This window comes from Sinohyriopsis cumingii, chromosome 4 (assembly GCF_028554795.1).
Source record: "Sinohyriopsis cumingii isolate HCF-2022 chromosome 4, ASM2855479v2, whole genome shotgun sequence".
NCBI lineage: Eukaryota > Metazoa > Mollusca > Bivalvia > Unionida > Unionidae > Sinohyriopsis > Sinohyriopsis cumingii.
Window position 1 is genome coordinate 96,530,081 of NC_142964.1, and position 12,810 is coordinate 96,542,890.

Here is a 12,810-nt window from a genome sequence, read left to right on the forward strand (position 1 = left end):
ATCTATTCAGTACGCAATTCATTTTTGGTAGCGTTATAAGAAGCATAGTACTCTAGAAAGGCTGCTAAAAGTACCGCGGGCAGTTTGTACTACACAGAGTTAAACATAAATTGCATCTATCTTCTACTAATTTGATAAATTAATGAATATATGAAACGTCCAGTGAGTAAGTGTTTGCTCAAAATATAGTGTTCTGTATCCGAGTTTGAGCTAAATATTTTAAAATAATGAAAATGCAGCAAATATTAGCACTTTTTGAATGGTGTTGTTTGTGATCTGCCACCAGTCTCAATCTCTTGCATACATAATCCAACGAGCTTTTTGGCAGTGACTTTATGTGCCAGCCAATCTCCAAAATTTGTCAACATGTTTGATGAGATTTTACTGTTAACCAGACGGGAATTAAAGCCGAGGTAAATAGCTCCTACTTAGCGTCAGTGGTGTGCGTTTAGCATTCTTAAAGCATTGCTTAAAGCATTGCTTACAGTAAAATTGAAAGCAAAACTTCCATTTCTACATGATTATCTTGCCCCCCAAAAATCCATTCGAGGTGAGTTTTAGCCACTAATTTTACAACAGATAATGCTATGTGAGAATTAATATAATGCACGCAGAAAGAAAAGGCACGCGCGCACACATGCATATATCAAGCAATCTCTTTTGACACAAATTAGATAGGCAGACACAAGTTTACAGTGTCTAGGTTTCAATTATTTGCTTAAAAGCATAAACGGAAGCATCTTGCAAGTTGAATTTGCAAGTATGAATGTAATAGTTAGCCAAAATAAGCAAGAGATTACACAGAATGTCCAAATGTTCACACTTAAAAATACTTCCGTTTTTGGAAAATATATAATATTTCAACAACAGGGTGCACAAGGTTTAGTACCACTTTTAATTAATATTGGAAACGTTCTCACTCTTCCATGTCGTCATCTAACATGTGAATTCTTTTCAAAATATTATTACTGACAATTATTCTATGATTTAATTTAAAAATTTATAAAGATCAACTTTGTGTCCTTAGTACAAAGTTTCGCCCGGCTATAAATCTTAGACCTCTCCTCAACTCTTCTGTTTTTATTTAATAATTGTATCCACGTTTCTTGCTTAGCAGTGTTTTGCCAGCTTGCCTTGTTTTAAAAAGCGTTGGTAAAAAAAACTTCAGTGAGTTTTGTTTTTACAAGTTAATTATCAAGTTTATCAAACTTGTTGTGAGACAAATGGAGTTTCATTGCATCTTTCCAAGATGTGGATATTAATACGAAGTATTTCAAAAAGTGTCGCATCCAGGTTTTCGTTTATCATTTTGAAAAGGTATTTAATTACCGTCATCATCAACTAAATCGCTAAGAACTACAATGCCAGCATCTTTCCAGGATTTCTATTGATGGAATTTGCTATTTGGAACAAAACTTTTAAAACTCAGGAATAAATACTCATTTTGGTTTTGCGGATCCGCTTTCCAATTCAATAAAGCCAAAATTAATGTTTATCAAAAAACTTTTTCTAATGCTCTTATTAATTTCTTCTAGTTTTCTCTTCCCTAAATGCCCAATATCCTTCATATTTATTAATACAGTTGTACTGACTAGGTTCTGTCACATTCCATCCTCGTTTTCCAGTAATATTTCAACTAATCTTCACTAAATAAACATACAGAATGTATAAATGTTTATCGTACTTAATCATCGCTCATTCTCCGGGGATACTAGTATATCACATTTCATTTTTCTCTATTTTTCCACCTCATACAACCTAAATAAGGTACGATTTTGTTCTGCTTCAGTTTTTACTGATGGAGTTAGAAGTACCGAATAAAGATGTATGAATATGGGCATAACATGAGGTTATACAACAATTAATTAACGTACAACTGAAAGATGTTTTTTGCTTCAGCTTGCCAGAATTCGTTTGCCGTTAGTAGTTTCTTCGGATAATTAATTTCCACCATTTGTTGTAAGTCTAGAGATCAATCGACGCCAAGGAGTGTAAAGTTCAAGATCAGTTTGGTTCCATATCGGGACATATTATTTCACTGGACAAATTATGTATTCCAGTCCAAATAGCACCTGTTTCTGTTATGTTACATCTAAGTCCAAATAATGGTAAAAAGACTTGCAAGATATTTATGGTTGCTTTAAGAGAATGTTCTGATCTATCGAGAAGAATAAAAGCGTCATCGGCATACTGACTAAATTTATACCGACTGACATCAAAGGCGATTCATCTCATACATCCATATTTTGTTTTAAATTTATGGCTAAAGTCTCACACCAACAAGAAACAAATAAGGAACACAAGGATTCCATTGACGACATCTTCTATGACATATTTCCATTATTTATAGCAAAACATTTAGTTATTACAAAACAGCTTCAACCACTTACAAACAGAATCACCAAAGTTAAAAGATAGTAAAGTTCTTTCCACAAAGTTCCAGGTAATTGAGTCGAAGGATTTTTTCGAAGTCTATTGACAATTAAAACGCATACCTATTTTATTCTATAGTTGAACCGTGATATCATTTAATAGCCAAGAAAATATTATTATTATCCCTCAACAACTGGTCATTCAATTTCCAAAATCCTTTTCCCTTTAACCACTTTGAAAAAGCCACATTCACAATAATAGCTAAATGATTAGTCCTATACCCTGGTAAGATAAATGCATCAGCTTTATTTAAATAAATATCATCAAATATAAGAAAGTAATCTATAATCTACTTTGTTTCAAAGGAGATGTTTGCCTCTATTATAGATCTTTAAATTTCCCCAGGAGTCGATTTATTTCAGTTCGTTGTTTAGGTCTATGCCTGCTGTTCTAGACTGTTGGTGTTTGTCATGTAAATTATTATAAGTATCGAGTAGGTCTTGAACAATATTGCTCAACTCAATAATTACAGAGCTAATGAAGAAGAAAAAAACAATTTCATGAGTTAACCATAAACGAAATAAATTGGTAAATATATCTCCCAAAAAGAGAAAAACATTCCCATGAAACAAGCAAAATATAGTATTAATATTAATAAAAATATTATGCAGAGAAATATAACTTTCACTTTCCTGTTTGGCTAATTTCATAAACTCATAAAATTGTAAATTACACATTCATTCTAATCTGCTAAACAATTTTCATCATAAATGTCACATTTTCATGAGTTGGTTCTACCATACACGTAACAATTAAAACATCACGACCAGTCAATCGTAATGCTGTATTTTATAGATTCATTACAACAATTCTCGTGTGTCTTGCAATTTTTAAATTGCTATTAGAATTTTCTTGACGTAGGAAAACAAACAAAAATTATTTAGAATAGGAATCTTTTCAAGTTTGTGGTTAACACACTCATACTTATAACAAATGACGAAAATGTTGGTTTTCTAAAATCTTCGAATATTCAAAGCCGGATAAACGCATCCACAAAATCGATGGTATAGATGATAGATTCTTATGTTCAAAACGTGACAGGAAAGAGTAGTCATGTAACTTGGAAAAACTGAAGAACACGAAGATAAATTAGGTTACTATGGAGATATAGACTGGGGGCTATTTCACTAATTATACACCTTTTTATCTCTTTAATGATATTACAAATTACTTTAAGTACGACAACAAATGGAAACCTAACTTTGCAAAATGAAATATAAACTAAGTTTGCCGTAATCAGAGGAACTAAACTTCCGTACAAATAGTAATCATTTTTTAATAGATAGCTGCTAAATTTAATACATGCCTCATTCGTTAGCGCTTCCATTTTGACCTCTCCATTCAGATCCACTACCCGGAGTTTTCATTAGTATGTCGGAAATTATATTTATGTAGTAGATACACATTTGAAATGTCTGGTACTTATTTACATGCCCCACTTCGTAACATTTCTTACACTAAGTCTAAATATTAGGAGCAGGGCTAATGTACCATTTAAGCGTTTAGAACATAGGACAATCACAACGGTAGGAATCAAAAGTATAGACATGAAACATTGTACCATTGCCATTATTCTCTGTATCAAGACAATCTGGTACTTCTTGTCATGTTAGACGTCACAAATAACGAAACAAAAATCAGCGTTATATTAAACTGGTTTCTTTATTTTGCGTTAGATTCTACTAATGCTATGCAATACATAAAATTAATTCTCTACTTTACTGGCAGGACACTTGTCAGCTGACATATCCAATAAACATAGGGAAAAGAAATAAAAAATCACCTCGCGACAGAAAATAAGTCATCAGATTCTGAATAATGGTGATATGAGAGAATAATTTCCAGTTTTAATGTTAAGGTGAAGAGGCAACAATGTTCAGAATGGATATACGTTGCGTTAATTAGAGTTTAAATGTATTTGCAAATTCAAGGGTGTGCGTAAATTTGTATTAAGTGTTTCTGTTTAGGAAATGGATTTACACAAGTGTTTTATATCATCACAATTGCTCGTAAAGAACAAGTGACTGAATCAACTAAATTTGCCAATACATCAGTATGATTATTGGTTATCATAACATCAAGCATAAAAAGTCAAAACCAAAGTAGAATTAAGTTTGTAAGATTATCAAACGATAGACAGAATTGTTTCCAGAAATAATTAATATAATACTCATAGTTCCAGACAAGTTGGTATAATGCGCGAATGTTACTTGCATTATAATAACATTAAATACATGTCACTAGGGCCACAATTTTCGATATGGGAATCATAAATAGATCATTAGTTTGCTTTGAACGGGTAGTTCTCGCATGACTGTGGTAGATCAAACGATGGAACTTTGAAATGGTATTTCTTCCAGTAAATGCTTGCAGCATTGCAGCATGAAATGTCTTTGAAACATGTTTAGTTTTCTGGAAAGAATTATCGATTGGCAACAGTTTATAAAAATGTTCTGATTATAAAACGTTGCCAGTTAACTGTTTAAACATAATATAGTTATCAGGTTTAACTAGAGCTGTAGGTAATGATATTTCAAGCCAATACCTTCGGATCACGTTTTGACCCCGATGCTGGCTGATAACATATCAGTATTTATATAATATTAAAAAGTGTTAAAGCAATGTAATTTACAAAATGCGGAGAGATGAAAACGCTATATGCAGTAATCAGAGATACGACTCATTAATAAATGATAAATGATAGATAGATAGATAGATAGATAGATAGATAGATAGATAGATAGATGGATGGATGGATGGATGGACGGACGGATAGATAGATAGATACATAAGTAGGTATGTAGGTAGATAGATGGATGGATGGATATATAGGTAGATAGATAGATGGATAGACAGACAGATAGATAGATAGGAAGGTAGGTAGGTAGGTGGATGGATGGATGGATAGATAGATAGATATATAGATAGATAGATAAGTAGATAGATAGATAGATATCTGAAGAAACATTTTTAGACATCATTTGTACAATAATATTATATCATTAATTTACCTAAAATGATATAATATAACGATTGTACAATATATAGTATAACATAACTTAATACCCTAAATACTTATCTAGAGGAGTATTACAAAATAATAGATAGGTGTCGTACAGAATCGAATAATCTCATTGCCATTTTTTAAACAAAATCGTCCATTCATAACTGGCATAACGTGATGCAAGAAGAGCATGCTATCAAAGACAGACAGTACTTTTGTGGAAGCTGTTGGAACAATGTCTTGAGAGGATTCAAGCAGTATTCGTTAACGGCGACGTGCGACCAGTTTAAAATTGATAGCAGAAAAATCTAACTTATTATGAAGTTAGAGCTCTTAGTAGGAATCTATTCCCTTCAGTCTACAGAAATAATATGGTTAGCGTAGAGTTTCGGACAACTCTTTTAATGCCAAGAATCTGAAGAACTGGTGAAATTACAGCCACATATTCTCCGATTATCCGAGAGACCAACTAGTCTGACTTCATTACAACAAATACAAAGACTTGCCATATAATAATTCATTAAAAGGCGGGGTAATGAACTACTTTTTACTTTTTCAATAAAAATATGCTCGAAGATATGCTCCAGTTTTGCTTTTTAAGGCACGACAACACCACAAGATGGTTCTTTGGAGCCTTTGCAATTAGAGTAATCTGTCTAGCCCAAGAATACACTGTGATAGAGTCCTCAGGCTGATGGGAGTGTTGTATCCGACACCGCATACAGTCGATCTTGAGTTTGACACACTAGCACACTGGGCGTTGCGACTCCTCTCTTAAGATTTAAAGTAAATCAATCGTGGCGTGCGATTCTTAAGACTGTTGGGAAATCTTGATTTGTATAAGTACTTTCCTGGTCTGAAAGTCATAAGACTGTTGGAAAATCTTGATTTGCATAAGTACTTTCCTGGTCTGAAAATCATAAGACTGTTGGGAAATCTTGATTTTTGTATAAGTACTTTCCTGGTCAGAAAATCATAAGACTGTTGGAAAATCTTGATTTGTATAAGTACTTTCCTGGTCAGAAAATCATAAGACTGATGGGACATCTTGATTTGTATAAGTACTTTCCTGGTCTGAAAATCTTAAGACTGTTCGGAATCCTTGATATTTACAAGTACTTTATTGGTCTGAAAATCATAAGACTGTTCGGAGGCCACGATTTTGCTAGACAAATTTTACGTTAATGGAGTTTAGCTTTTAGTTTAAAGAGGACAAACGTATCAACAATTAGAACAATAAGACAGTTAACAATAATCATCACACATATTTGTTTAACATGAAAGATATATTTAAATTGTGCTTTACTCATATATACATATGTATGAATACATTCTTGAGCTCCCATGTCATGTAAATGCAAAGACAAAACCGGGGTCATCATCTTATCAAATTTACACATGTTTCCAGGCAATGTGCTTCTGTAAAAATACTTGGTGACAGAAAAAATAATCTCACGGAAATTCCAAATTTTCAACATTTGTACGAACACACACACACACACACACACACACTTTACGTAACTTCACTGCTTACACAAGCTTTACTGGTCGAGTACAGATCCCACCTCTCATCTTCCACCACCCGCTAAAAAGAACTTCAAAGTATTAAAGAAGGCCTGGAATAGTAAAACGATTTTCAGACTCATAATCGCCGATGCATCCGATTTTGGTGTTAAAACTACTGTTTGCCTCTGTTATTGCATTACCATTGTGCCGTTTAATTCAGAAGTAGTCCATTACATTTAACATAAATAATAAAGCGAGACAGCGAACTATAACAGTTATAAAATTACCCCTACGAAAAATAACAAAGTTATACTCATGTGCAAAATGAGACATAAAAGGTTTTCAAACAGAATAAATAGAAACAGAATGCTATAACTACTAAAATGTAATTATCTCTTTACTAAACATATTACAGTTTTCATATCGAGATGATACATAAACCTTTGTATTAGCGCTATTAGATTTATTTATTTTCATGAAGAAACAAACAGTTTTGTATGTGGTTGCACTCAAGTTATTACTCTTTCTTGTTTTTGAAATCGTATTAAAGTTGTTAAGCATGATCAAGGCATATCGCTTAAAGTATTCACACCTTCTCATTGAAAATATTATTATACAGTGTAGTAGTATTGAAATAACCGTATTGTTATCTAAAAATGGGAATGCCAGTTCTTGAACGAAAATCTATGAGTATGGAAAGTGGATGAAATCTGATAATGGATTAAGTGATAAATTCAAGAAAACATGAAAACAGATAAATCCAAACTTTCAAACAGGTTTAATTAAAAATGTAGATTAGCATAATTTTGTTTGTAAATAATAAAATGATATGATATTTACTGAGATGGAATCTGGGATCATACGATTACTCAAAATAAATGTATGACAAAGAAATGTATTTTTATAAACGATCATCGTTATTCATTTGTTATGAATGTTTAAATAACTTATCCTCTGTCAGAAAATAGCAACGGGAGTTATACGTGTTAAAGGCGAGGCATGTGAAGGAAGTAAAATGGTTCAAAAAAAAAGTGTCATCATGAAGCTGTAGTAAAAAAATGAGGATATAACTATTTTATTATGACATAAAAACATACAAGAATTTTAGTTAGAAATTATTTTAAATACATGTAACTGAGGTTTTAGTATGACACACATTTGAGTTAGTTTAGTAACTAACATCTTCTTCTTACAAGATACTATATATTATTAATGGTAAAGTCACCAGATATGCTGAAAGTCTTACGTATATGTCTTTACATAAACACTATTTGTTCTCATCTTCTGCTATGTATTTGTATTCCAAAGTTATTCTTGTTTAACATATCTAATTTAAGGTTCATTTATCCGTTTCGTAACCTCTGTTCTTAATTAAATAATCCGATCTTGTATAACATCTGGAACAAAGACCGACCAATTATAATATTGGAATACCACAAATGTTATTCTTCATTAGTGCAGATATTTTCTGCTTAGGTAGAGGAATTTTGATAATATTGTAAACATAATAATTTCTTGCTTTAAAATATGGGTCAATTTCCTTCCTATCAATTTTGTGGACTATATTTTTCTATGCAATTACGACAGCTTTATGAAGGTTCTACAATTGTCCGCTTAAACAAAGATATAAGTTTCATAATCTCTATTGTACAATGTTGTTTGCTTATTATATAGGGTTAATGGTAGCTTTTGACCTGCAGAAAAAGATCCAAACTGTTCTTTAATTAATTGTAGCTGATATGGAGATATATCCTTTGCAATCATGTGTTCAAGTTCTAGATGATAATATTTGAGCAAAATTCGTGTAGAAATCGACAGGAATAAAAAGATCAAAGTATATAAATTCGCATGTTTTATCACTATCATTTAATATATTTTATATTTGTGCCAATATTTAACAAAATCTTCTGTTGACCATCGGAAATTTAAGTCGAGCAATACAAATTATTGGTATTTGTTGTCCAATAGATGAATATGTCATTTGTTTATCGGAATATCAGTTCTTTTTCTTATTTCATATTTATAAAAACAATATGTTATACATTTTTGCGTGTATGTTGCGAATAATTAATTCACCGTCTCGTATACAACACTCTATGTTTAAATACATATTTGTGTTTTGCGATTTCTCTAATTTAATTTTGCTATCTTTTATGCCACATCAGTTGACAAATGTAGTAGTGAGTATTAGTATGCTGGATTTAGTCCATCTTTATCCTGGGATATATCTGCTAACATTAATATATCTTTCTTGACATAACAGTCATGAAGAACGTTTCAAACTTAAAGATATTCCGTACTTTTCTGTGCGCTTAGTTTTGTTCTTCTACTTTATAATGTAATCCTTTAAGAAACTATGGAATAGTGAGTATGGTGGAAGCTTTGTATACTTAAACTTATCAATGGGTCTATATATTCGCATGGATAAACACTTTCTTTTAAACAATTCTAATAGAAAGCTCCCTGAAAGCTTACAAGTATGTATCGATGCATTATGTGAAAGACTTTTAGCGAAGTATGCGAAACGTTGATTCAACAAATCAGGCAAATCAATAAATACTATACTTGATCTCCTTTTACTTTATATTCATTTTGTTAATTGCATCTTTTATATAAGAAAGAATTTTTTAAAAATCTATATTGCACTTATTTTGGAATAATGCTTTCTTCTCGATCTGTTTCGGTTTTAAGTAACTGTTTTATTACAAATGTTAGCCGTAACTTTCTAAACTATGCAATATAGCACTGAATACAGGATTATATGGGCCGTTTTTATACTGATCAATTGCTATGTCTCTTAGGTGTTTACAAAGTATGTACAACAGTTCTCACCACGATAAACTTTTGTCGAATATAGCTTATATTCACATGCCACGTGTATACAATGTTCAGATGGATTAATTTTATGTAATATAGCTGGTCCATAAATAAGTCTGTTTCGATTTTCTAGAGCACATTCAGTATGAGCATAAACTGCACAAGAGTATATTCTATTATGCAGTATTTTTATGATTGTAAGATTATATAAATTCATCATTGACTTGTTCTAACAGTACCGGTTTATTTTTTATAGTACAGTCATTATTTCTTTTATGATGCCTCTGAAGATCAGGTATGTCATGAATAATTAAAAACAATTGTAATCCAACAATTATATTTTGTTAAAAAATTTCTTCCCGACTTCCTGCGTAGTGACAGTTGTATAATAGTAACTTATATTTTTTTATATTTCTGATATGTCTTATTAAATTATATTGGAGCAATTTTTTTTTGGACCTACTACTATTTAATAAATACGATGCATTTCTTCATAAGTTGAAATATATTTTACTGACATGCTACCTTTGTTGTAATATTTTTTATATTTTGTTGTTTTATATGTTCACGGTCAATCTTTATTGTTATATGAGTTACTAAAGATAATATTGCATATAAACTTAGAAAAAACAAAACAATTATCATTAATATTTGTTTACGTTTAGTAGTACCTTTCGATAACACTCACCTACATATATACTAGTTTTTAATATAGTTCTTACTATATTCCTTAATATTACATTCAATCCTTGTTGCGGAAGAAAATAATTAGCTCTAAAATGTTATCTCATTCAGGACGTTATGATATTTCTTTTAAGATTTTCACATCTTCTTGACTAATATAACTAAATTATATTGGAGCAATTTTTTTGTATTTATATGTTTTGCATTTATAATTATTGCAAACGTTTTACCCTGAATTGTACACAATATATCCATCCCCAATAATATGTTTATATTGTCCTATTTTACAATTGTTTGTTGCATGACTTTTAGTTTAATTTCTTTCATCATTTAAGTGTAAGCAGTAATCTTTTATATATACATGTCTATCAGTTTTAATAATGCCCATATTTCTTCAACTATCTAGCCAATACTTCATCGTTCACTTTATATACAATGTGATGTTTAACTGAACTAAGTATTTGCTCTGTCAATGATACAGGATACCGTCTTTGTATTTAAAAAATCTCTGGCATCATAAAATTTCTTTTATGTGTCTTTTCTGAGTTTCCTATTTTGATAATGGTACTCTTATTACCAATTATAGACTACATATGTTATACATATTTTCTTCGCGGATATTTGCTTTTACAAAATTAATAGTGCTATTAGATTAATAACTGTTCCATAAGTTACATAGCAGTATCATTAATTAATTTGTGTGGAGAAACAAATATAATTACTCCTGAAATTTTCAACAGACAGAGTTTTAATAATTTGCTACACATTTTTTCCAAAATACGTTTAACGATTAATGATAGCAAGTGTTGTTTGCTTAAAAAATGTCCAACAAAAATCGATGCTTGAAAAAGAGCAAGTGAACCTAAATGTCCTATATACGTATGATTGTTACATTCAGTGTAAATAGATCTGCATACGAGGCACTAGTCTTACCAGAAAGCATGGTTTCTGTTTATTTTCTTTACTTAGGCATCCAAATGTCCCGCTTTTTTGTCATAAAAACAAAAAATTTCCCTCTACCCCTACTCCATTTGATTCTATTTTTAGTTTCGGACATAGATGCTATGAAATTGACCAAACGTTATTTTCTCGTAAATTCATGGGATTGTAAAAAAAATCAATCACAATGGCACGTTTTTCCTTTTCCTTTTACCATCTGGCATCAAATACTGATTACTGTATTTTAAGGCACACGTAAATACTTATTCAACTCTTTATTTTACTGAGTCAGTGTATGGTATGGTTTATTTTACTGAGTCAGTGTATGGTATGGTTTAGTTTACTGAGTCAGTGTATGGTATGGTTTATTTTACTGAGTCAGTGTATGGTATGGTTTATTTTACTGAGTCAGTGTATGGTATGGTTTAGTTTACTGAGTCAGTGTATGGTATGGTTTAGTTTACTGAGTCAGTGTATGGTATGGTTTATTTTACTGAGTCAGTGTATGGTATGGTTTATTTTACTGAGTCAGTGTATGGTATGGTTTAGTTTACTGAGTCAGTGTATGGTATGGTTTATTTTACTGAGTCAGTGTATGGTATGGTTTAGATTACTGAGTCAGTGTATGGTATGGTTTATTTTACTGAGTCAGTGTATGGTATGGTTTATTTTACTGAGTCAGTGTATGGTATGGTTTAGTTTACTGAGTCAGTGTATGGTATGGTTTATTTTACTGAGTCAGTGTATGGTATGGTTTATTTTACTGAGTCAGTGTATGGTATGGTTTAGTTTACTGAGTCAGTGTATGGTATGGTTTAGTTTACTGAGTCAGTGTATGGTATGGTTTATTTTACTGAGTCAGTGTATGGTATGGTTTAGTTTACTGAGTCAGTGTATGGTATGGTTTAGTTTACTGAGTCAGTGTATGGTATGGTTTAGTTTACTGAGTCAGTGTATGGTATGGTTTAGTTTACTGAGTCAGTGTATGGTATGGTTTATTTTACTGAGTCAGTGTATGGTATGGTTTAGTTTTCAAGAATGCGCTCATTGCTCCTTTTCTCCATTATAAGTTACGATATAAATCTGTCAAGAAAATAAAATATGGCTGCTTAGTACCATGCTCGAGTGAACTAAAAACTAACCCTAGTTTCAATAATCGATCAAAAGTTATTTACTTCTTCTTGTAGGGCTCAACAAACGCGTGTGGAAGTACTCTTGGATGACTATTACTCGAGATGATGGTCTCCATAGGGCTTGATTTCTTTTCTTGCGTCATTACTAGATTACGGGTCTTGCAAATTCCAAGAGGATATAAAATCAATGGTCGTATGAGAGTTAATAAGGTGATCTTCTTGCTCTTTTAAACCTATAAAATGTATGTAACACAACTTCATCAACCACTTGCTTCGTTTGCGCTGCCGTAAAAT